Raw genomic sequence first — 27,964 nt, forward strand, 5'->3', positions numbered from 1 at the left:
TAATCTTTTGCATCTTTTTTAGGTTTATCAATGTTCTCATGGATAAAGCTTCTCATGAATTCTTCTTGGCTCCAAATTTGCAAATTTAGCCTCCCTTCCTCTCTGCATCTTTATTGTTCTCTGACACAGACAAGTGAGATCAAAGACTGTAAAGGCAACACAACTTAGAAATTCAAAGTTAGATTAGTTGCAGAAAGAGAACAAAAGAGATGGAAAGATTTGAAAGAAAAGAATATGAAGAGTGCAGAAAAGAATCCTAAAACACAAGGTGGTGCAGTGGTGGAGTTGTTGCCTTGCAGCACTTGCAGCACCAGAGACCCAAGTTCGAACCTGACTATGAGTGCTGTCTGTACAGAGTTTGTACGTTCTCCCCCGTGCACCTGGTATAAATGTAAATTGTCCTTAGTGTGTGTAGGCTTGTGTTAATTTGTGGGGAGCACTGGTGGACTCGGTGGGCCAAAGGGCCTGTGTCTGCACTGTATCTCTAAACTAAACTAAACTGAACTAAAAACATTTCATCTCTATAATACTAAAACTCTTTGTCTTGTTCGTGGCTGTGTGTGTCAATATTTGGTTAATCCTATTTTCTTCCAAACGCAAGGCCACAGCCTTTCCATTTTCACACAATCTACTCACATTATTCCTATCGTGGCGATAAACATCTTCCCATCGCATTCCCGCCTATATTTCTGAAGTTTTTAATTGTTTAAAGCCGCCGCTGGAACCAAGGATGAGCCTGGGTCCGGGGTCAGGTACGAGCCCGGAGATGAAGTCGGGGCCTGCACTGGAGCCCAGGCGGAGTCTACAGTCGGCTGGATGGAGTCTACAGACTGATGGCTGGAGTCTACAGTCAGGGCCGGGCCGAGTATGAGAACCAGGACGAGTTCCAGGCCCCAGCCAATGAGCCGCGCCTGCACAGTTGGGGGCTGTGCGTGAGTGGTGCAATATTGCGTTGGGGGAGCGGGTGAGTGGTGCAATATTGCGTTGGGGGAGCAGACCCAGCAGGTCTGCACTTGTCTAGTAACAAATAAAATTCCACGACTTAGTTTATTCCCATTACCAGAATAAATGGCACTTAGCACAACATGAAAAGGAAATTTAGTCTTGATATGACTCAATTTCTGCAGCTATATTAATTTGTATCGTGCAATTACAAAGGCTTCACGCCATTCAATGCCAGATTCCATTTCCATGAAGCAAACAGCAAGTTTCTGAGTTTGCGTTTAATTGCATCGCTGTCCTTGCATAAATTTGATGTGACATTTGCACATAAATAATGCCAAGCACTATTAACTTCACTATTATTTTAGTTTAGTTTAGAGATACAGCATGGAAACAGGCCTTTCGGCCCAACGAGTCCGCACTGCCCAGCGATCACGGCACGTTAACACTATCCTACACGCATTAGTTACAATTTACACTTATCTTCATGCTATGCGTCTGAGTGCAGACATTAAGCTGGGAGTTAGCGGTCACTACACACCAGACCAGCTGAGCTGCTTTCTCATTAATATATATAAAAAAAGAGCTTGTGCAAATAAATGTATTTTTATAACACACCAACTCTTAAAAATCATCAAGCTGCACTTGATCAGTCACAAGTGCCATTTCTTGACATCAGAGTACATTATTCATGAATAAAGAGGTGCCTGCAACATGTTACAGCACCTCGTTTCGATGGCAACATTTCATCAAGCAAAGTAAAGTATTTTTTAGGCTTTTCCTAAAATAAATTTATAATTTATTTTGTGGATAAAACATAAATAAAATGGTGCTCATGGAGGGGAAATGTTGCACAGATAAGCTGGGGACCTGTAGAATTGGACTTTCCCACCCACTGTTGACAACACGTGCATGTGAGTAGGATTTATCACATGAAGGACAGTTAGTCTGGCTAACACACATATATAGCTAAAATAGTAAGATTAAACGAGAACTTACCAGTTTGAAGTTTGATCTGTATTTTATGAGGAGTTACAACGAGGGATTACGTGAAGAACCCGCTCAGCACGCATGTGCGGCATACTTCAAAGCAGCGGTGTGGAATCACAGATAGACACAGTTATTGAAGTAAACATAGTAAAGAAAAGGAGACATCAGTTTAACAATTTGACCCATATTAATGAGGGTGGGAGCGGAGGGCACGTAATCCCTCATCGTAACTCCTCATAAAATACAGCTCAAACTTAAAAACTGGTAAGTTCTCGTTTAATCTTACTATTTTACTTCAGAGTCACGTGAGTGACTACGTGAAGACTTCAAAGCTCTGTGATTTCAAACAGTGTAACAAGTATTATTTCACGCACTGCCGAAGTCCTTGAGGGAGGAAGTGTGTTATCGTAATCAACCAATGAATCTGTTTGTAGAAATTTTTTAACAATAACAACAAAGAAATTAAATTGCTCCCCCGGGCTTAAATTAAATATTTGCAGTCTGTAAAATTTTTCCTGCAAATAAAACAGGTTTTGCCAACGGCTTATTATAAAATTTCTGAACGGTCTTTCCCCCGACCATCCTGCTGTAGCCAGGATGTAGTCTATAGGCATGTCCATTCTTTTAGCCATCGACGTGGATGCTGCCCTGGTGGAATGAAATTTGTACATGTTAGTTTTTATCCCAGCAGCTTTTAGCACCTGCTTGAGCCATCTCGAAATGGTTTGGCTCGTCACCCGACCATAAGGTGTTTTATGACTGACCCACAAGGCTTTTCATCTCCCTCCAATATTCTGGTTGTGTCTATGTAGGATAATAGGGTCATGGCACATAACCGTCGTTCTGGTCAGTAAGGCCAGAAGTCCACGACTGGATTAGGTGTTCCTGGTCTGCTCTGTTTGATCATTCCCTGGATAACGACAGAGATCTGGTCTGGAGCTGTGAGCATGGTGTTCCATCGCAATAGGTGTAGTGACTGGACCCTCTGTGCAGATACAAGTGCCATCAACATGAGTGTTTTGAGAATAGATTGTTCCAGGTTGAGGGATCTGGCTGGTGGCCATCCCCTGAGGTATGTCAGGACCACACTGATATCCCATGTATGGGTGTACCTTGGTCTAGGGGGTTAGAGTTGTAAATACCCTTGATTAGTTTGACCACCAGCGGGTGGGACCCCATGGCCTGTTGTCCTGGAGCTGGTTTTAAATAGACAGGCAGGGCACTTCTAGCTGTGTTGATGGCTCTGTAGCTGAGTCCTTCATCGTGGTGAAGGTTCGCCAGGAATTCCAGTACGTTGGTAACTGTAGCGAATGAGTAGGTGGTCCCTGTATCCAAGCAGTACTTCTCCCATTTTTTGATGGTGGACAAGTGCTGTTTTTTAGTGGATGTTCGGAGGGATGCTGACATGGTGTCGACGGTTTGTTCTGATAATCCCAGTCCCAGAAGTGGTTTGTGCAGAGTCTGCAACCCAGGAGTTTGTTTTTTTTGGGGGGTTTTTCATGGCACGGGTGGCTTGTGCCCGACACTGGGTGTTAATACTGTTTTGTAGCTGATACAGCTAACATAGTCAATTCCATGGTCTTGCCTACCATTTAAGATATCATCAAGATATGCCATGACAATATGTTTTTGTCTTCTGAATATTGCCAGAGCTGGTTTTAGTGTCTTGGTGAACAATCTTGGGCTGATGTGAACCCATTGGGTAACGCTTTAAACTGCTATAGCTGCCCCATCCAGGTAAACTTCAGGTATCTGCGATGATCCTTGTGAATGGTACTAAATAGTAAACATCTTTAAGATCAATGCTTGCCATGAAGTATCCTTTGGAATTTAGTTGTTTGGCAGTAACAACTGTTTCCATTTTGAAATGTATATACTTAACAAACATATTTAGTGAAGTTAAGTCAATGATGATGCGACATCCACCATCTTTTTTGGGTTTAGTGAATATATTTGATACGAATTGCAAGGGTTCAGGTTTTCCCATGATACCCTTTGTAATTAGTCTCACCAGTTCAGCTTGTCCCTCTCGTTTCTTTAACGGAGAGGGGAAAATACCCTCTGGGGTGAATGTTGACCTGGTGGCAATTTTTCTAGTATGAATTGTATTTGTATTCACTAATGCCATTGAGTATATACTGATCACTCGTGATAGACTAATACGTTAGTACGGGACTCTATGTGCTGGTAGGAACCAGACACACCTACCTCCATGGTTATGGGTATTCTTCTGTTTCCTGCCGGTCCAACGAGTGTTGCACGTCGTCTGACGTGGCGGTGACGTTGGGGGGTGGCACATTTTCCATGGGGTCCGCTCTGGGCCCTGGTCTAAAGAAGACTTTCGGTGATAGAATGCTGACCCCGAGCTTTCATCAGTCCCATATGGTAGACGTCGACTGATGGACGCGATGGGGTGCTGCTGCTTATTGTTTTTGGTTTTGCTCGTCCCGGGGCCTGCCCTCATGAGACCGAAAGCTTGTTAAGGCCTCTCCATATCCTTCATATGCTTTGTGAGGTTTTTGCCAAAGAGCAGTGGGTCTGGCTCAGTGGCTGGGGTTTTGCACAACCCCGCAAATTTAGGATTTTATGGCAGGTCTTATGATTTGTTTACGAAGGTTGTGGTCATCTCCATATTGGTCCACGGAACGAGCAGACGATGTGATGGCTGACGTCAGGAGCCTGAGGATCCGCTGCAGTTTTAGCTCCTGGTTCCGAATGTTTGCCCCAACGTGCCCCCACTTTTGGCTGTTTACAGCCGGCACTTTAAGGGACTCACAGTTCTCTGGAGCTGTATACGCCTCATTGACCACCTCTCCTGTAGGGCCTTGAACGGCCTCCTGCACGTGGGGTTGCCACGTAGCGGTCCACCACACCTAGCAGCTCTTCCTGTTCCTGCACCCCTTGTATACTCCCGAGATCTTCAGCCATCGATCCCTCTTCTTGACCAGCCCAGTCCTGGTCACCAAAGCTACCCTCGGGTAAGGAGGAAGCAATGGACAGTGCAGAAGGCACTGTGGAGGGAGTGCCTGAACTCCCCCTGCGAGAGCGCCCCTCACAAGCGCGTCTCGCTGGAGCTCCTGCTCCAGGAGCCGCTCCATGCGGCTCAGGCGGCTGTCTCTCCCCCGGGCGGGTGGAGAGACGTCCCCGTCCGACAAGTCGGAAGCCACCGGCCAGACGCCTCTTCCGTGGCTTCACTTCCAGCCCGCTGCTCAGGCGCCAGCGGGGCTGGGCTTGGCGCGGTGTCGGGGAATAGCGGAACGCCCGGTAAGCGGTCCTACCGCCTTGTTGCTGCCCCCCCCCCCCAGATGGAACGCTCCTCCGTGGAGTCCAGCGGGGGACAGATCTGTTCAGGCGGCTGTCTTTCCCCCCGCGCGGGTGGGGAGAGGTCCCCGTCCGACAAGTCGGAAGCCACCGGCCGGACGCATCTTCCGTGGCTTTATTTCCAGCGCGGTGTCGGGGAATAGCGGAACGCCCGGTAAGCGGTCCTACCGCCTTGTTGCTGCCCCCCCCCCCCCCCAGATGGAACGCTCCTCCGTGGAGTCGAGCGGGGGACAGGTTTGTTCTAGAGCCTTTCTTCTCTACCTGACAGCAGAAGGCTCCCTGTGAAAGAAAAACCCGACCTCAGAGCTTACCTAACGGTCCGTTCTTTCACCCCTTAGCGGGAGCGCCTGACTCCCGATGCGCCGCTGTTGCTCTGCTGAACGTAATGCCGCGCATGCGTGCTGAGCGGGTTCTTCACGTAGTCACTCACGTGACTCCGAAGTAAAATTGATGAGTTTGCTTGCATCATCAGGTAATCTTTCAACTCCCCTGTTGAACAGTTCAGAAAATTGGACAGAGAACATAAAATAGTACATCACAGGAACGGGCACATCAGCCAACAATATCTTGTGCGAACATAATGCTGAGTTAAACTGATCTCATCTGTTTGTATATTATCCATATCCCTCTATTCCCTGCATTTCCTTGTGCCTATCTAAAAGCCTCTTAAGTACCACTATGGTATCTGCCTCCACCACCATCCCTGGCAATGCATTCCAGGCCCCCACCACTCTGTGACACATCTCCATTAAGCTTTACCCCTCTCACCTTATAGCGATGCCCTCTAGAGTTGGGCATTTCCACCCTAGGGAAAAGGTTTGTGCAAAACCAGTTGATTGGAGTGGAGCAAAATTGCTCCGAATTTCAGATTGGAAATGAAGACAGTAGCCAATAAAGACTTTTACTTTTTTTAAAGTGAAAAGTATTTCAAAAGTTAGTTTACAGTAGTAGTTTCACAGTGTCTTAGTGGTTAAGTTACTAATGTCCAGTGCTCTACCCCATTGGTCCGGTTTAACTCCCACCATGACAAATGAACAAATTAAATACATTTGGAAACAAAGAGACAGTGCCAGTAATTGTGACCAGGAAACTATTGGCTAGTTGTAGAAATATTTATTCATGTACTTCCTTCAGGAAGGAAGTCTACCCTTCCCAGCTTGCTCTATATCTGGCCCCAGAACCACAACTATGTGGCTGGTTCTTAATTGTGAGATGGTCCAGGGTTCAGGGGTAGGCAATAAATGCTGGTCTACATGCTGTGAACAAAAAAAAGATGGAAATAACACACATCTTGTTGTTACTTTTACATTTTAAATCCTTATTTTAGTCCTGTGAACTCGTGTTTCCAATAGTAAGGATCTCATGCCAAGCACAATGCTGGAGGAACTCAGCAGGTCGGGCAGCATTTGTGGAGGGAATGGACGGGCAACGTTATGGGTCGGGACCCATATTCAGACTGATCGACACAAGGAATTGTGTTCTGCTCAAGATTCCAGCATCTGCAATCCCTTGTGACTCTGTTGTGGAGTTTATTGCAGCAATGGCATGTGCATTAAATAGCTGGGGGAATCCCTGGGGAGGTAAGCAGATGCCTGAATAAACATTCATTAATGACCAAAATACATTTTGAGGTGAGCTCAGTATCAGAAGTTATGTTTGATGCTTGCAATCGCTTCAACAGTAAATATGTCGAAATATGTTCAAAATTACTCAGGAGTTCCACACATTAGTATTTAAGAACTGAATCTCCCACTGAGGATTTATTTTAAAAAGGGAAGCCTACTTTGCCATGCAGCAGAAAATCGGGCTGATTGCAGAATCATGCCCGGTTGGGAATAGTGGATAAAGAAAGATTATTTTTAAGTCACTTAGTACGAAAGAAAGACTGATAAATCTTGCATTGGCTCATTCTCCAACCTCCATCAACATTCATTATGCTTCACGTGGTCGGTGCTGCAACATCTGCTCCATCAGTTCCTCTTTTCATGGCATCCACGGACCCTAGTGTTCCTTCCAGGTGAAGGGGTAATACAACCAATTCTGCATTCACTGCTCACAATGTTGCCAGGACTCGAGGGTCTGAGCTATAGGGAAAGGCTGAGCAAGCAAGTGTTGAAGTATTTCAGAAAATTAAATTTTAGTACATAGAGAAAAGTAGAATGAAAATACGGAGGAAAAAAATAGCATGACCTTATTATCCAATATTTTGTGTACTTGACAAAAGTGAACATTTATTGCAGAGAATTGTGCTTGGAATCCGGACCATCACACAAACCAACCTCCCTTCCATCGACTCCCTCTACACTTCACACTGCCTCGGCAAGGCCACCAGCATAATCAAGGACCAGTCTCACTCCGGTCACTTCCTCTTCTCCCCTCTGCCATTAGGCAAGAGGTACAGAAGCGTGAAAACACACACCTCTTAATTCAGGGTAGACAAAAATGCTGGAGAAACTCGGCGTGTGAGGCAGCATCTATGGAGCGAAGGAAGTAGGTGATGTTTCGGGTCGAGACCCTTCTTCAGAGGGACAGTTTCTTCTCGGCTGTTATCAGGTTACTGAACCACCCTAATAACAACTAGAAAGCGGTTCTGACCTACCGTCTACCTCATTGGAGACTCGCGGGCTATCCTTAATCGGAGTTTACTGGAGTTTATCTTGCACTAGACGTTATTCCCTTTATTTTTTATCTGTACTGTGGGCAGCTCAATTATAACCATGTATAGAGTTCCCACTGACTGGATAGCACGCAATTAAAAAAGTTTTTCACTGCACCTCGATACATGTGACACTAAACTAAACTAAACTAAACAAATTAGGATTACAAAAGTAGTAAATTACACTTTTGTTTCCAGAACAATAAGAAAATAATAGACATGATCCTTGGCATGCGATTACAACATCAAGTTCACGTAGTGTTTTCATGTGTGCTTAAACCTGGTGGTGTTGGCAAAATGATAAGACTGCCAGATTATGAAAGAAAACTGGCAGGGAACATAAAAACTGACTGCAAAAGTTTTTATAGATATGTGGAAAGAAAGAGATTAGTTAAAACAAATGTAGGTCCCTTGCAGTCAGAAACAGGTGAGTTGATCATGGGGAACAAGGATATGGCAGACCAATTGAATAACTACTTTGGTTCCGTCTTCACTAAGGAAGAAATAAATAATCTGCCGGAAATAGCAGGGGACCGCGGGTCAAAGGAGTTGGAGGAATTGAGTGAAATCCAGGTTAGTCGGGAAGTGGTGTTGGGTAAATTGAATGGATTAAAGGCCGATAAATCCCCAGGGCCAGATAGGCTGCATCCCAGAGTACTTAAGGAAGTAGCTCCAGAAATAGTGGATGCATTAGTAATAATCTTTCAAAACTCTAGATTCTGGAGTAGTTCCTGAAGATTGGCGGGTAGCAAACGTAACCCCACTTTTTAAGAAGGGAGGGAGAGAGAAAACGGGGAATTACAGACCAGTTAGTTTAACATCGGTAGTGGGGAAACTGCTAGAGTGAGTTATTAAAGATGGGATAGCAGCACATTTGGAAAGTGGTGAAATCATTGGACAAAGTCAGCATGGATTTACGAAAGGTAAATCATGTCTGACGAATCGTATAGAATTTTTCGAGGATGTAACTAGTAGTATGGATAGGGGAGAACCAGTGGATGTGGTGTATCTGGACTCCCAGAAGGCTTTCGACAAGGTCCCACATAAGAGATTAGTATACAAACTTAAAGCACACGGCATTGGGGGTTCAGTATTGATGTGGATAGAAAACTGGCTGGCAAACAGGAAGCAAAGAGTAGGAGTAAACGGGTCCTTTTCACAATGGCAGGCAATGACTAGTGGGGTACCGCAAGACTCAGTGCTGGGACCCCAGCTATTTACAATATATATTAATGATCTGGATGAGGGAATTGAAGGCAATATCTCAAAGTTTGTGGATGACACGAAGCTGGGGGGGCAGTGTTAGCTGTGAGGAGGATGCTAGGAGACTGCAAGGTGACTTGGATAGGCTGGGTGAGTGGGCAAATGTTTGGCAGATGCAGTATAATGTGGATAAATGTGAGGTTATCCATTTTGGTGGCAAAAACAGGACAGCAGACTATTATCTAAATGGTGGCCGATTAGGAAAAGGGGAGATGCAGCGAGACCTGGGTGTCATGGTACACCAGTCATTGAAAGTAGGCATGCAGGTGCAGCAGGCAGTGAAGAAAGCGAATGGTATGTTAGCTTTCATAGCAAAAGGATTTGAGTATAGGAGCAGAGAGGTTCTACTGCAGTTGTACAGGGTCTTGGTGAGACCACACCTGGAGTATTGTGTACAGTTTTGGTCTCCAAATCTGAGGAAGGACATTATTGCCATAGAGGGAGTGCAGAGAAGGTTCACCAGACTGATTCCTGGGATGTCAGGACTGTCATATGAAGAAAGACTGGATAGACTTGGTTTATACTCTCTAGAATTTAGGAGATTGAGAGGGGATCTTATAGAAACTTACAAAATTCTTAAGGGGGTTGGACAGGCTAAATGCAGGAAGATTGTTCCCGATGTTGGGGAAGTCCAGGACAAGGGGTCACAGCTTAAGGATAAGGGGGAAATCCTTTAAAACCGAGATGAAAAAAACTTTTTTCACACAGAGAGTGGTGAATCTCTGGAACTCTCTGCCACAGAGGGTAGTTGAGGCCAGTTCATTGGCTATATTTACGAGGGAGTTAGATGTGGCTAAAGGGATCAGAGGGTATGGAGAGAAGGTATTTACGGGATACTGAGTTGGATGATCTGCCATGATCATATTGAATGGCGGTGCAGGCTCGAAGGGCCGAACGGCCTACTCCCGCACCTAATTTCTATGTTTCTATGTCTAAGACAAAGGTGAATTCACTGCCTAGGATAGTTATGTGATTCAGTGGTAGCTTTTAATAATAACTTGGATACGCTTGACCTGCGGTCTATCTTTAATCGGACATAATCTAGCACTAAACGTTATTCCCTTTATCCTGTATCTGTACATTGTGAATGGCTCGATTGTATAATCATGTATTGTCTTTCGCTGATTGGTTAGCATGCAACAAAAGCTCTTTACTGTATCTCGGTACACGTGACAATAAACTAAACTAAAAAAAGGAAAGAGTTTGCAGGGTTATGACAAGATGGATGGAACTAACTAGGTTGCTCTTACATAGAGACAGCACAGACCTAATGGGCCAAATGTCCTTCTTCCATGTTGTACCTATAATGTGATTCCACCATCTGTGAGTTTGTGGTCTTGTTATTGCTGCATGTGCATTATTTGACTGGAGGCTATATTAAAATATGTAGCATGGCTAAAAATACTGGCCACAGCAATGTTATGCAGTGAGTGGAACGGACATAATGCTGACAAATATTAATGAAGTAATGATTAATGTGAAGTATATTATGCACCATATTACAGAGCATTTTCAACCAAATTCAGAATATGCTGCTAAGTCAGTGTCCCATAGGTCTGTCTGTGATTAATGGCCAACACTGATGTAGATCAGAATACGATCATAGACTTACATTTATGCTCCTACTTAAACAATTCCACTGCACTAAGTTTCAGTTTTCTTTATTGGTCTGCACATTAAAGGCTGATGTTTCTTGGGATCGACCATCAGCTACAATAAACAGCTACAGTGCTGAAAATATATAAATAGTTATGAATTTTGATTTGGTGCAAGCGGCGTGCTAATTTGCTTACTTCAGTTCTAATTTCCAGTGAGAGCTGATGAAACTTTGAGGTGTGAAAGGACTCAAAATGAGTTAGGCAGATGGTGCCTTATTCACAAAGGAAAGATTGGGGGGAAATATTAAACAGTTACTGATTTTTGCACTCTTTGCGTGACTGATGGACAGAGAAGCCTGAGTAGGAGGTGGAAAGATTGCACATTTTACAAACTACCCACCCATCTATTTTGTCTATTTTGCTTGGGCAGCTCACTACCCAGCTGTATGAATGTTGATTTCTCTAATGTCAAATAACTCCTGCACTCCCTCCCCTCCCCCCTTCTTTCCCCCCCCCCCCTCCTCCTTCTCCCTTCTCTCTCCTCCCCCCCCCCCCCCCCCCCCCCCCCCCCCTTCTCCCACCCCCTCCACCACCCTAGTCATGCTACCAGTTCCACTAGTCACATCTTTGTATCCCTCTTGTCATCACCTCTTCCCCAGCCAACAACTCTTCCTGAGGTCATCTGTTGCCATATCTGGTTCGTTCTGGCCTTTTCTCACCTCCAGGTTATTTTCCCCTCCGCCCCCCATCTCTACATTCAGTCGGAGGAAGGGTTCTGACCCAAAACGTCATGTACAGATATGCCTTCTCTCCAGAGATGCTGCCTGACCCGTTGAGTTACTCCAGCATTTTGTGTCTATCCTCACATACTGCCCTTTACTATCCATCTCACAACATTAAATACCAGAAATGCAATAGGTTGGCCTTCATCCGAAGAAGACGAAAAGAAAAAATTGACAGACAGGTCTTGCATCGCCGTAGAAGAGGCCCCCTTGTGGTCAGTATGATATGCATCAAATATAACAGCAAGACTTGGCAGGCGGCAAGTTCAGAATTCTACGTTGGTAACAGGAAAACTGCCAAGAACTGATATGCTCAAACTGATGCTCTCCACGTGCACTCTCAGAGGAGCAGGTTTGCAGTGCTGTTTATATGGACAGGGAATCTAATGTAGATTTCCTCTTTGCACTCACTACCTGGTGTACTTGTGTATGGCTCGACTGTACTCAGGTATTGTAAGATTAGACTGGAAATCAGGCAAACAAATGTTTTCATTATATCTCAGTAGTCATGCCAATACTAATACTACTGAATGCAGAAATTATGGAATAGAAATTAATTTGGGAAAATCCTTGCAAACAGAGGTCAACTTGTACAACCAGCAATAACTTAAAATGCAAACATTATGTTAAAGCTACTTTATTTATTAGGAGCACTAATAAATTGCCAGCACATAATTCAAGACACAAACATATTCCCCTCTTATTATTAATACATCCCACTCTTTTAGCTACTGCTCAAATAAGTCAATTTAAACCAATCTCAATTAACCACTTTCCCAATCAGATCAATGTCAGCTTACAGCATCAATAAACTTTAGGCACACAAGAATTACCATACATTGTGCATGGTGTATCTAGACTGTATAATATAGGAATTAATGGTCAGATTTAACACATCACTTGACAAATTGAAGAAAAAACATCAGGTTTTAAGCAAGGGTATGCAAGCATCCAGAATTAATTCAATTTTAGATGTTTTCATGGTTTCCAGAGATGCACTCTACCCTTGTTATTACAGAACTCTTTATAATGAGTTTTGGTTATTGCAGACGGAGCGTCCCCACAGCGATCAGACACCGCTGTCACTTTAAGAACACAGGCTGCTGATTACACTATGGGAGGCCATGGAAATGGACAAGAAATTGCTTTGATCAACACGTGCAACGATACTCTTTTAACCAATGCAACAAACAGCTTTCAGTATTTTCAATTTGCAGTAACAAAAATACATTTTCAGCTGTTAAAAATAACTTTGTATTTCAAATCAACTCGTTATTTCATGGTGACTGCTAGGTGATTGTAGCACATCCCTTGCTCGTTAGAGCGGCCAATCAGCAGTAATGAACACCATTTCCCACCATCCCGCCCTCTGGTCTGTTATAACAAGGATTCTCTGTGTTTTATTTTAACTCCAATTTAACAGGTTAGTATTGAACCAGTGCAGTGTATATGTAAGATAATGGACAACACATCAGCGACCAAGACATGCCATTGACTGTGAAATTGGCTGCTAACTGTTCATTAGGATCACCTCAAGTCTTGGGCACGTTGGGGTACCTTCAAGGACATGTAACTCTCCATGATATAAAGAAATTGGATGGATTTTCGCTCAAAAATAATTATGCTCAAATTATGCCAAAGGGATGTGATCTTTGTTGAATATGATTTATTACTTTTGGAATCCGTCTCGATGCCAAAATATGAAATGCAGAAAAGTTAAAATAAATTGTGAAGAGCTTATGGAAGGGAGTCATGACCTTTATAAAAGCCAATCATTGTACTATTTTGGCCAGTATTGCAGCCGATAAATATGATAAATGAAAATTGTGTCCACTCATTCATTATAGGGATTAAACTATAAAAAGTGAAGCTATGTCTTCACAGGTGGTGACACAGATTCAGAGTGCTTGGTGTGAAACTGAGAAGAGTCACAGGAGATGGTCACAACTTCCCGAGCCAGCAAGTGGCCTGCCAGAGAACCACCTTGCCTGAGATCATCTGTGGCTGGCCCTGATTTGTCCTGGTCTTGCCTTCAATTGTATCCTTCACCCCAACTGACTTTCAGCCTGAAGAAGGGTCCTAACCCAAAACGTCATTGTTATTTTTAGTATGTGTTAAAAAGTATGTTTTAGTGTTCCTTGATTTGTTTTACATGGGGGTGGGGTGGGGTTGGGGGAAAACCTTTTTCGACAGAGATGCGATTTTTCCCCCGTATCGTATCTCCGTCCACACTGCGGCCTGACGACGTGGAGTTGGCGACCTTTCCTGGAGACCGACCCAGTGCTCCAAGCCGCGGGATTGCGGGACTTTAACATCGCGGAGCTTGCAACCCCTATGCCGGGGATCGAAGCTCCAACCACGGGGCCTGTGGACTCTAACATCGTGAAGCCCGCGGTCTCTGGTAAGAAGAGGCTGACTCGCGAGCTCCATGCCGCGTAGTTTCAACCTCCCCAACGGGGGCTTCGACTGTCATCTGCGGGGGCTTTGATCGCCCCGACTGTGGATGGTTTGACTGCCCCGACCGCGGGAGAACAAGAGGAAGTAGATTGAACTTTATTGCCTTTCATCACAGTGGGGAATGTGGAATCCACTGTGATGGATGTTTATGTTAACTTTTATGTGGTAGTGTGCCTTGTTGTTTCTCACTTAGTATGGCTGTATAGTAACTCAAATGTCACTGTACATTATTTGGTACTTGCGACAACTGACCTTGAAGCCTATCCATGTTCTCCAGAGATGCTGCCTGACCCGTTGAGCTGCTCCCGTACTTTGTCTCTATTTTTGGAGATGACATATCTGGCCTCCTGCTCACAACCACAGTGCGAATCATGTCTGTGGCTGTCGAGTGACTGCTGTTGGTAGGCCCAACACAACTGTGCAAGAAAGTACAGCAGCCTCAGAACAATTACATCTAGGATCAAAAATAGCTTCTTCCAATCAACCATCAGGATCTTGAACCACCCAACTCAACCTTAAAAAAAACCCTACCCACCAAAATACTATAGACTTTGTAGACTGTTTGCACTGTTACGTTTGCACTATTATGCTCTAGTTACCTGTATAACTGATAATTTGCTGGAGTAACTCAGCAGGTCAGGCATCATCTCTGGAGAACATGCCTATCTTTGCTCTCCAGAGACGCTGCCTGACCCTCTGAGTTACTATAGCATGTTGTGTTTTTTGTTTGTAAGCCCGCAACTGCAGGTTCGTATCTACTTAATTGATCATTTATTGTATTACTGTTTGTTGTAGATTTATTTATTGTGTTGTTGCATTAATGTGCCTGGAAAAGGTGCAGCAAGGAGGAATTTCATTGTTCTGTTCCTGGTGCATATGATAATTATTAATTAAACACTCTTAACTATTGAAAACATTACTAGACATCATGAACAAAAATATTCACTGAGGAAGTCAAAATGAATCTTGAACTCCTCCTTCATAGCTCTTCATCTCAGAACTGCTGAGGATATGTCAGTCTATGCAGATGAGTTAATTTGTTGCTATGGTTAGATCACTGTGGTTTCATATCAATCAATTTAATTTCCTTAGCATTTACACTACAAATCTCCCTATAGGATCTACAAAAGCTATTGAGTGACTGGATTAACCTATCCTTGCAATTATCGAAGAATAAATCTGACAACTAAATTATGAGCTAAAAACTCTTTATTTATCTTAGAATCATAGTTGTGAAGTCTTAACTATTGAATACGCAAGTAATTAATAGATGAGGTAAATTAGTGAAATTAGCACAATGCCACAATGACATCCTACTTACAATGTAGCAATTCAGGAGTACTTTGTTGCTGACTATAAATGTATAGCCAAGGTCAATGTCAGAAATGGATATAAAGTGGTCGGGTTAATTGACTTGCATAGCTACTCATTACAGAGCCTGAAATTCAAGCATATTGAATTATGCTCAGAAACTTATATGACCAGCGAGCTACAGGGGGAGTGTGACTGAGCTTTAGCGAGAGGTTGAGCAGGTTAGGACTCTATTCCTTGTAGCGCAGGAGGATGAGGAGTGATACATAGAGGTGCACAAAATAATGAGAGGAATAGACCGGGTAATTCACAGAGTCTTTTGCCCAGAGTTATGGGAATCGGGAACCAGAAGACATAGGTTTAAGGTGATGGGGGAAAGATTTATTAAAGACCTGAGGGGTAATTTTTTCACACAAAGTGTGGTGGGTGAATGGAACGAGCTGCAGGAGGAAGTAGTTCTGCCAGGTACTATCACAATGTTTAAGAAACATTTAGACAGGTACATGGATACGACAGGTTTAGAGGGATATGGGCTAAATGCAGGCATGTGGGACTAGTGTAGATGAGACATGTTGGTTAGAGTGGGCAAGTTGGGCCAAATGGCCTCTATCCATGCTTCTTTGACCCTGCCCTTATGGTCTGCTGTGGATGTATACTTTACCATTCAGCTAAGCTTCACCAGATGGCGGAATAATCTTCATGAGATGTTGCATAATCATCACAAGAAGTGCTCTGTTCATTTTGGAAGAAATCATCCTCAGCGCCAGTAAGTGCATCTGGACGGGATGATTTGAATGTCACATAAAACTTATGTAAGTGACACGCTTACAGCTGGTGTTTACTCATTGAAGCTTTATTCTTTCACATGGGGTGTACTTTTATTTTTTTTACATTTGCAGGCAACCTAAATATATCAAATACTTATGCAGCTTTCTGTCGAAAATCAAATATGGGAAATGTTAATAGAAATGGCAACTAAACTAAGAAATGATGTCTGAGTTTGCACTTGAGTTTAGTTTATTGTCACGTGTACCGAGGTACAGTGAAAAACATTTGTTGTGTGCTAACATGTCAGTGGAAAGACAATACTTGATTACAATCGAGCCATCTGCAGTGTACATATACATGATAAAGGGAATAACGTAAATTGGTTTAGTGCAAGATAAAGTCCAGTAAAGACCAATATTAAATAGTCCAAGGGTCTTGAATGAGGCTGATAGTAGCTCAGGCCTGCTCTCTAGTTGTTGGTTAAATGGTTCAGTTGTCTAATAATTGCTGGGAAGAAACTGTCCCTAAATCTGAAGGTGTGTGTTTTTACACTTCTATACCTCCTGCCTGATGGGAGAGGGGAGAAGAGGGAGTGACTCATCCTTGAGTCCCAGAGCTAATGTCTGAATGGTAGTGCTTAAAACACTACCTTGTTTGTCTCTAACTTGCAAAGAAATCTATACAATTTTACTGGCCAATTTAAGTGAAATATACCCAGGCCTTTCTGTCACAGTTACATAAAACAGACTCCAAATGAATCATGCACAGATGCCCAATACAAGCAAATTACCTTGTTACAGAATCCTTCTCAAGTCTTTGATAGCAAAGGGCTTGCACTGTAAACCACCTGAGAATGATCCTTGGGATTATTGGGTTAACATTTGATGGTAGTTTCACTGCAGTTTTGAAGGATCATGCAGGAACTCATTGAAACCTACCATATATTGAAAGGCTTGGATAGAGTGGATGTGGAGAGGATGTTTCCACTAATGGGAGAGTCTAGGATCAAAGGTCATACCCTCAGAATAAAAGGACGTATCTTTAGAAAGGAGATGAGGAGGGATTTATTTAGTCAGAGGGTGGTGAATCTCTGGAATTCATTGCTACAGACGGCTGGCGAGGCCAAGTCAGTGGATGTTTTTAAGGCGGAGATTGATAGATTCTTGATCAGTATGTGTGTCAAGGGTTATGGGGAGAAAGCAGGAGAATGGGGCTGAGAGGGAAAGATAGATCAGACATGATTGAACGGCAAAGTAGACTTGATGGGCTGAATGGACTAATTATGCTCCTATAACATGAATTTACGAACTTATGAACCCAAATTAAGGCATTATGCTTCTATTAACATGCCACCTTTGAACCTCTGGTCGCAATGGTTTATATTTCATTACTGATAAGAAATATTTGTGAGCTCCATCTCTTTCTTCGCTTTACATTCAATTTGAACCCAAATTACTTGAGGACATAAGCCAAGACGATCCTCGAGGAATTTCTCTCACAAATCTTTCATAGGAAGATGAACAGAAAATGAAAACAAAACGGAAAAGAGAAAGAAAAAGAAGAACAGGATGAAGAAAAGCTAAATAAAAAGGAAAAAGAAACAAGGTAAAACAAAGCAAAAGGAAAATAAAAACATGAAGAAGAAGAATTGCAAGAGCTGTCTTATTATGTCAGGACTAAAAGGCACGTATACCAAGGCTTTACACTTCTAATACTAAGGAAAATATTGTAAATTAATTTAAAATAATTGAAACTCTTCCTAACTTTCATAGTTTCTTTACATTCAGATGTTTAATAACATATTTTAATGAAAAGTGTTAAATTGAATGTGAATTATACAGATTTAGTGGAAACCTGTGACAATTTATCACTTTAAATTCCACTATACTGGTAACATCATTCATTACATTGCCTTGAATTGCGTGTACTTGGGATGTATTATAAATGCAATCTCATCGCCATCTCACCATCACGATTTGGAACGACCCTGGAACTGCATTCATTTGACCATAACATTGCCAGGATGCCATCTACTGGCACCTCAAGGACCCTGGCAATAAAGTGGGACATGCACTTATTTCATTCATGAAAACTGTATTATTCCATACAAAGCACAGCTGGATTTGCAAAAGGTATAGTTTCAGTTGCTTCAGAAGTGTAAAGGCAGCATTACACTTGTTTTACTTTTTGTTGCTTGTGGTATTAGGTTTCGAAAAATATCATGGACAAGAAATTTGCAAAATCACATCTATGTACATGATAGTCATTAAATTCTACAATGGGAGGCACAACTGGTAGGGCTGTTCAGCGCCAGAAGCCTGGCTTGAATCCAAACCTCGAGTGCTGTCTGTGTGGAGTTTGCACGATCTCCCTATTACTTCATGGGTTTCCTCCGGGTGCTCTGGTTTCATCCCACATCCCAAAGGTGTACGGCCTTGTAGGTTAATTGGCCTCTGTAAAACTGCCCCTGATGTGTAGAGAGTCGATGCGAAAGTGCGATAACATAGAACTACTGTGAACAAAGGATTAATGGTCTGCATGGACTCGGTGGGCCGAAGGGCCTGTTTTTATGCTGTATCTCTAAACTAAAATAAAGTCTTATCAAAAGAAGCAAATAATTATCTTATTCCTCTCAGTTATTTTCTACATTTGGTTCACATCAATGACAGATGGGTACCATACCTATGAATGATCCACCTGGTATTCTGAACAGCAATACTGGGCTTTATCATATCAATTGCTGGCTGAAATATACTTTTTGTACAGTGGAATGTCACTCTGTATTTTCCTTGGGTGAATCGTTGGCGCAAAGTGAAATATTAAGGCAGTAGCATTTCAAATGCAAATCACAGTATGCAGTATTCTTGTTAGAATTAAGTATAATATAAACATTTAATGATTCAATTTCCTTCTTTACAATGTACACAGTGCCTGCAATAAAAAAAAGAGAGAACTACAGGCTGAAAGGAACCAGATACACCAGGGATTATTGAGGCTGGTCTACAGAAAAATTAAGACTGAGAATTAAATAATATCTAATTCATTTAGAAAAGATAGTGAAGGGAAAGGAACAGATGGAGTAACTTTGCTCAAGATAGCATAAAGTCCAGCAGAAGAAAAAAAATAACAGAGGTGTCAATAAATCAGAAATACAATCCACATGGATCGATTTGAATGGTAATAAAATATTAATCACACTAATGTCGATGACGTCTATCTATGGATCACAAAACAGTGGAAAGAAGGTGGAACATAGGTTGGTTATGACACCTGCCTCAGTAATGGCCTGGACCCACTACAACGCACCCACCGCCGCAACAGATTGACAGCACATGCACACAATTTAAAGTATTGTGTTCCGTTCTGGGCACCATGTTTTATAGGAAAGATGTTGCGAAGCTGGAAATGGTGCAGTGAAGATTTGCGTTGATGTTGCCAGGACTCGAGGGCCTGAGCTATAGGGAGAGGTGGAGCAGGCTAAGACACTATACCTTGGACTGCAGGAGGATGAGGGGTGATCTTATAGAGATGTAAAAAATCATGAGAAGAATAGATCGGGTCTTGCCCAGAGTAGGGGATCGAGAACTAGAGGACATAGGTTTAAGGTGAGGGGTAACTTTTTCACACAAAGGGTGGTGGGTGTAAGGAAAGAGCTGCCAGAGGAAGAAGATGAGGCAGTTACTATTGCAACATTTACAAAATATTTGGACAGGAAAGGTTTAGAGGGACATAGGCCGAAATTAGGCAGGTTGGACTAGTGTAGATGAGTCATGTTGGTCGGTGTGGGCAAGTTGGGCCGAAGGGCCTGTTTCCATGCTGTATGATTCTATGACATACTATCTCCAATCTGCGCTGCATCATTTGGACAACAGGAACGCGCAGATCAGGACTTTGTTTGTCGACTGCAGCACGACAATCAGCACAATCATCCCTTCCAAACTTGTTGTCTAACTTGACCAACGGAAACTGGGTCTTTGCTCTTCTATATGCAGCTTGATCTTCAATTTCATCGTTGGCAACCCTCATTTCAGTTTTCTTCAAAACTCCAAACACGTGCAGGTTTGTAAGTTAGCTTCTGTAAATTGTAAATTGTTCCTAGTGTATAGGTTAGTGTTATTGTACGGGGTGATCGCTGGTGGGTGTGTTGAAGGGCCTGTTTCCATGCTGTATCTTTAAAATAAATAAAAAGTAACAGCAATATCTATATAACTAAAAGTCTCATCTTGACCACTTCCTGTCTGCGCTGTGTAATGATTCTAGAAAAAACGCTACCATATATCACTATGGATTTTGGCCATCTTACTCACAGTCCTCCTCCGCTGAGGCAGCCCCGATGATTTTTCCGATCGATGAAAAATAAAAAAGTCATGAGTGTTTAAAAATATTGAGATCAGCTGATTGGTCCTCTCACCTGTCAATCACCACGATGAAGGTTTCGCCCCTTCCGGGGGGGGGGGGGCAGGACTATAAAACCCCAGATGTCTGGACGTGAGTCAGTCATTCTGGAAGATCGTGAGGGAGAGTCCACAACTGGGATTCTAAGCTGTGAATCAACTGAACTGTGAGTCTGCAATGTACTTGCAATAGATGATTTGTTAGCCCTTAATGACAATGCAATGAGTTGTTTGGCAATTTGGTGGCCGGCACTCTGCTTGAAATGCTATGAAATTGAATTTGGTGCCCTTCACTCTGCTTGAAATGCTATGAATTTGGTGGCCTGCACTCTGCTTGAAATGCTTGAAATTGAATTTGGTGGCCTGCACTCTGCTTGAAATGGAATTGTGAGTGAACTGCCAGCCCACCAGCCCTGAGTGACTGATCTGCCAGCCCACTAGCCCTGAGAAACTGAGCTGCCAGCCCACCAGCCCTGAGTGACTGAGCTGCCAGCCCACCAGCCCCGAGTGACTGAGCTGCCAGCCCACCAGCCCTGAGTGACTGAGCTGCCAGCCCACCAGCCCTGAGTGGCTGAGCTGCTGGCCCACCAGCCCTGAGTGGCTGAGCTGCTGGCCCACCAGCCCTGAGTGACTGAGCTGCCAGCCCACCAGGCCTGAGTGAGTGAGCTGCCAGCCCACCTGGCCTGAGTGACTGAGCTGCGAGCCCACCTGTCCTGAGTGACTGAGCTGCCAGCCCAAGAATCCATTCGGCCCACAATGTCCATACTAGCCCTCTGGAAACCAGTCCCTTGGGCCCACAACACCTATACTAGTGCTCCAGGAAAGCCCCCCACCCCACAGGCCACCAATATTGGAATTGGTGGAGAGGTGGAATATTGCGTTGGGGGACCAACCCTCTCGTGTGAACATGGGACCCAACTGGTCCCACTTATTCTAGTATGAATAAAAAAAGGAAAATCAGGATGAGAATGTGGACAGGATAAAATTACTGGAAGTGACAGAGTAAACAAAGGAATATAAATTAATTATTTTGTCTCAGTGTTCACCAGAAATATGCCAGAAGGACAGACCAGAAGATGAGATTTAGTATTAAGAAGAGCAATCTTAAGTAAACTAATCAAACTCAAAGAAGATAGGACCCACGGTACAAGGGCAATAAACATCACATTATAACATCACAACAATTAAAAAAAATAAGGAAAGTTAGAACATAAATAGTATTTCATACAAAGGGTGGTGGGTATATGGAAATAACTGCCAGAAGAGGTAATTGAGGCAGAGACTAACAACATTTAAAAGACATTTGGACAGGTACATGGATGGGAAATGTTTAGAGGGATATGAACCAAATGTGGGCAGGTAAGATTAGTGTAGAAGGGGCACGTTGGCCAGCATGCGCAGGCTGGGCCAAAGGGCCTGTTTCTGAGCTGCCAGAGGAGGTACTTGAGACTTCTGTGATGCTTAAGAAACATTTAGAGAGGTAAATGGATAGGACAGGTTAAGAGGGATATGGGTCAAACACAGGCAGGTGGGACTAGTGTAGATGGGACATGTTGGCCGGTGTGAGCAAGTTGGGCTGAAGGGCCTGTTTCAATCAATCAATCAATCAACCTTTATTGTCATCTTGCAAGCAACAGTTGTAGTTGTACAAATGAAAAGACGTTTCCCAGGGAATAGCGGAGCATCGCACATGAAATTTAAAACATTTCACACATAATAACACTAAAAACAATCCATCCCTGATAGTATAATAAATAGTTAAAAGCAGGTAAAACACAACGTTAAAATACAATAAACCAATCATAAAAATGTCCGGGGCAGCTGATTTGAGTGGCCAGTGCCAGTTATTAAAGTGCCCGTGCCAGCTGCAGAATCAGGTGACTGAGTACAGAGTGACTGTTTAGCAGCCTCACAGCCTGTGGTAGGAAGCTGTTTAGCAGTCTTGTAGTCCGGGCTTTGATGCTTCGATATCTCTTGCCTGATGGCAGGAGATCCAGGTGTATGTGGACGGGGTGCAGTTTGTCCTTAGCAATTCTCTGAGCTTTTTTCAGACAGCGGCTCTGGAACACTTCTTGTACCGAGGGTAGGGAGACGCCAATGATCCTCTCTGCTCCCCTCACTACCCTCTGCAGAGTTCCTGTCCGAGCAGTTGCAGGTGGAGTACCACGTATTTATGAAGTACGTGAGTACAGACTCCACCGTACCCCTGTAGAAAGTCCTGAGGATGTTGGTGGGGAGTGAGGCCGGTTTTAGTTTCCTCAGGAAATGCAGTCGCTGATGGGCCCGTTTGACAGTCCCATTGGTGTTCCTGGACCAGGTGAGGCTGTCTGTAATTTGCACACCGAGGAACTTTATGCTCTCCACTCTCTCCACTGTAGTGCCACTGATGTTGAGGGGTGTATGCTTTGGCTGCGCCCTCCTGAAGTCAACAACCATCTCCTTCGTTTTGTCGACATTTAATTCTAGATTATTTTTGCCGCACCAGTCCACTAGTTGTTTTACTTCTTCCCTGTACATTGATTTGTCATCTCCGCTGATGAGTCCCACCACTGTTGTGTCATCCGCGAATTTTATGATCTTATTGTCCCTGAATCTGGCAGCACAGTCATGTGTGAGCAATGAGAACAACAGCAGGCTGAGCACACAGCCTTGAGGGGAGCCGGTGCTCAGCGTGATCGAGCCTGAAGTGTTCTTACCAACACGGACTGACTACGGTCTGTTGAGACCCAGCAGGGTTAGTTTCTCCACAAGTCTCTGTGGGCTGATGGTGTTAAACGCTGAGCTGAAGTCAATGTACAGGATTCTGGCGTATGTGTTATTGTTTTCCAGATGCGTGAGTACTGTGTGCAGCGTGGTAGAGATGGCATCCTCTGTAGAACGGTTGGGGCGATAGGCAAACTGGAGGGGGTCTAACGATGAGGGGAGGCTGGCAGTAATGTGGGGTTTCACCAGGCGTTTAAAACACTTCATTATTATTGGGGTCAGGGCGACAGGGCGGTAGTCATTTAGGCAGGCAACCACGGGTTTCTTCGCTATGGGGATTATCGTGGAAGTTTTGAGGCATGTGGGGACAATGGCTTGACTAAGGGAGATGTTAAAGATGTCTGTTAGCACATCTGCTAACTCCTCAGCACATTCCTTGCTATGGAAATATTCCACATTTCCACGCTATGAGGATTAAAACTAATTGAAAAAATTGCATAAATAAATAAATTGCACTACTGAGTGGTCACATAAGCATATAAGGAATAGTAGCTGGAGTAGACATATACCGTGTGGCATGAAGGGGATAGATAGGGTGAAAGCACAGAATCCTTTACCCAGGATAGGAGAATTATGCCCGCGTTTGGTTCACAGCCGTCTAAACATTTCCTATCCATGTACCTGTCTAGGGTAGGGGAATTAAAAACCAAAGGACATACGTTTAAGCTGAGAGGGCCAAAATTTAACACGAACCCGAAGGGCAACCCTTTCACTCAGAAGGTGGGGTGTATATGGAAGAGCTGCCAGATTAGGTCATTGAGCATATACTATAACAGTATCTAAAATAAACTTAGACAGGTGCAGGGAAAGAAAAGATTTAGAGGGATTTGGGCCAAAATGGGCCAAAGGGACCAGCTTAGATGGGCATCTTGGTCGGCATGGACAAGTTAGGCCGAAGGGTATGTTTCTGTGCTGCATGACTTTGACTATATATCTGCGTCCACATGGAACAAGATGATAACTGATCTTTCACATGCCTGCATTTGTCCATTTTCCTTGATTCCCTTAATATCCAAGAGTCTGCCAATCTTGGTTTTGAATGAGCTCTGCACTGTTCTCTGCATGAAGACCTTTATTTATCTCTGTCTTCAATGCCTGACCCTTGTTTTAAGACTGCAACTCATTTCTTGAGACACATCATCTGCCCTATGAGTATTAGGTAGGTTTCAATGAGATCACCTTTCATTCTTCTAAATTTTGGAGTATATGGATCCAATCAGACTACTCTTTACTCGGAGAACTATCTTCCCAATCATTCTGGTGAAGCTGCAATAGAGTCCCTCTATCACAAATATATTCTTAGATTGAGAAGCCACTACTGCATATACAATTCAATATGCACTTGAATTGGGATGAAGAAGAATTTCTTTATTCAGAGGGTGATGAATCTGTTGACTTCATTGCCAAAGATGGTTGTGGAGCCCTAGTCTTTGAGTATTTTTAAAGTGGAGATTGGCAGATTCTTGATTAGTAAGGGTGTCAAAGATTATGGGGAGAAGGCAGGAGAATGGGGTTGAGATGGATCAGACTTGATTGAATGTTGGAGTAAACTCGTTGGGTCAAATGGCCTAATTCTGCTCCTATGAATTATGAATTTATGAACTCTATGAGATTTTGAGCTCTCTATTATTTTGGTAAGGCTGAACGGGCAACAAACCATTTGCATTCTTAAATCTTGATGGATCTGCATGTACCCTATAGGGATTCTCACAGGAAATGTGCTCCACAGGTAATGTCAACTAATTTACCTCTGTCTGGAATTAACTCATTCTTGAAGAATCTATGTAAGCAGGAAAAAAATCTTGCAACACCAAACATTCCACGCCTTGTACCCTTTAGCAAACGCAAAACTCAAAATATTTGTGCAACACCCAGTGGAAATCAATAGCAAATGATCTGAAAATAGTTGGTGATCTCTATAAACATCAGTGTCAACTGCAGATGGAACACATATTCAGCAGTGCAGGTTAGGAAAGATTCGACTCGAAGGGCCGAATGGCCTACTCCTGCACCTATGTTTCCATGTTTTTTTTTCTAGTAACAACCTACACACTTGAGCTCCAAAATGGCTGTGCAGGCTTCAATTCAACAGACTTGTGCCACAAATGTCTCTGCATATACAATTTGTGCCATTTTGAAACCAATTCTGTTTCTGTAGCACCGACAGTTACTTGCTACAAAAATGAAATCATAAAACCCGAGATATTCAATGTTAGATTGGTACCAACAGGTCACATTGGGAGTGTGGAGAATGAGGAAGCTGCTGACAGAAATAATGTATGAGACATACGGTGCTGATTGATTTGAAAGGTGCTTGAATAATGAAGGGAATAGGGGATTTTGCTGAGAGAGTTAGATGAGGAAAGGCAGGTGTAGGCTTGTGCAAATATTGTTTGGCTGAATATTTATTCTAAGCAATTTTATGCGTAGACCAATGCAAAAACAAAAACATGATTGAAAATCATTTTATATAGAATGCATAACTGCATTTTCCATAGCTGCAATGAGTTTTTTTCTATGATCTACTTGGGAATACCCCAAGCATAATTCCTAATGAATCAAATTTTAATCATGGTGATAAAATCAAAAACTGGTGGAACTACTTGGAAGTTAAAACAGTAACTATGGAGAGCAAAACAAAGTTAACATTTCATGTTGATAAAACATACTTCTGAAAGATCACAGACTGAAAACATTAATTATATTTCTATCTCCACGTATGCTGCCTGACCTGCTGAGTTTTTCCAGCATTTACTATTTTATCGTAGATCCTATGTAGTTATTTGCTATATCCTGCGAAGCACTGTGAACATAGAAAGAACGTTACATTTCCTGGACAGGTGATATTACTCTCAAAATGAATGTATACAGCTTGTGCCATACATCAAACAGTGGTGCAGCTGGTAGAGCTGCTGCCTCACAGTGCCTGAAAACCCAGGTTTGATCCTGACCTGTTAATGTGTGGAGTTTGCACGTTCTCTCCGTAACCGTGCTGGTTTTCTCCCACATATGCAGGTTTGTGGGTCAATTGGTCTCTGTAAATGGCATCTTCTGTGTATTCTGCACTAACCAGGGGATTGTGGTCATGTACAGGGATAGTCTTGCTGAACGGTATGCAATGAAAGTATTTCACTGTACCTTGGTACAAGTAATAATAAAAAAGACATTGAACCATCGAGGTTTACCAATGATCTGTCGTGGACCAACCGCATTGATGAGATAGCCAGGAAGGCACAACAACACCTTTACTTCCAGAGAAGGCCATAACTCCAATTATTCATAAATACTTGCAAAGATGCACTATAAAAAGCATACTGGCGGGTTGCATCAATGCTTGGTCAATGCTCTGCCTAAAACCGTAAAACAATGCAGAGAGATGTAGATGTAGCCCAGTCCATCACACAGACCAGACTTCCCACCATTGACTCCATCTACACTTCATGCTGCCTCAGAAAATCAGCCAACATAATCGGACTTGTTCCATCCTGATCGTTCCTTCTCCTCCTTGCTCCCAACTGGCACACGGTACAAGAGCTTCTAAGTGTGCACTACCAGACATGGAAACAGCTTCTTCCCCTCTGTTATCAGGTTTCTTCTATAAGTTAGGGCACTGTCCAAATCACCACTACCCCAAGGACATTAGACTTTGCCTATGGAACTGGTGGACTACAATGTTGAGGACTATATTCTGCACTCTGTCTCATGCACTTAACTCTATTTTGTGTACTTGAATTTGACTTGATTGTAGTTATGTATAGTATTATCTGATCTTATTGGATAGGATTCTAAACAAAGCATTTCACTTTACCCCGGTACACGTGACAACCATAACTCTAAACCTAACTAATATGAACAGATGATCGATGGTCCACATGGACTTGGTGGGCCAAAGGGCCTGCTTCCATTTTTAAAAAGGCATAAAGTGCTAGAGTAACTCAGTGAGAACAGGCAGCATCTCTGGAGAACATGGATAGGTGGTGTTTCTGTTTGCATTCCGTCATTTTGAATCAATCAAAAATGAAGGATTAATGCAAGAAAGAAAATACAGTGATGTTTCTAATGTTGGGAAAGTCCATGTTCTCTTGCCTGCAGCATCTGATCTTTCAACCAATGCCAGAACCATCTCATGCTGCTACATGTCACTTGGATTTAAAAGTGGTTGAAAACGATGTCCTTTAATCTTTCCTTCTGAATGCTTTTGTTTCCTTCCACCCATCTACATCTCTGAAATATATATTTTTTCTATATAAAGCCTGCTAAGTAAATACATCTTATTAAAATTATGATTCAGGACATTTGCTTCATCTGAATGTTATGTCCCTCAAATGATGCTACAACTCAAAAAATATTTAGGTTAATCAATGAAAATGCAATCAGGTGTAAAAGACATTGGATGCCATTAAGTAACTGGGAAGAATATTTTCCGCTCAGGACAATGATAAAGCCATGAAAGTGCTGGAATAATTCAGCGGGTCAGGCAGCATCTGTGGAGAACATGGATAGGTGACGTCTCCGGTCGAGACCCTTCTTCAAACACAAGATGAAGAAGAGTCTGAACGGTCTCGTCCCGAAACCTCACCTATCCATGTCGTCCAGAGACGCTGCCTTGCCCGCTGAGTGACTCCAGCACTTCGTGCCCTTTTGTGTATAAACCCGCATCAGCAGTTCCATGCTTCGACATTGACAAGGCCATGTTTTATCTAGCTCCCACAGTAAGGC

The 27,964-nt window shown here is 43.1% G+C and overlaps 1 protein-coding gene across 2 annotated transcripts in view; it reads right to left on the bottom strand.

Moving 5' to 3' along the window:
- Positions 1-27,964, bottom strand: part of LOC129699611 (regulator of G-protein signaling 7) — a 311,380-nt gene that overhangs the window by 281,723 nt on the left and 1,693 nt on the right. The gene's annotated exons all lie outside the window — the stretch shown is intronic.

This window comes from Leucoraja erinacea, chromosome 8 (assembly GCF_028641065.1).
Source record: "Leucoraja erinacea ecotype New England chromosome 8, Leri_hhj_1, whole genome shotgun sequence".
In the NCBI taxonomy this organism is placed as follows: Eukaryota; Metazoa; Chordata; class Chondrichthyes; order Rajiformes; family Rajidae; genus Leucoraja; species Leucoraja erinaceus.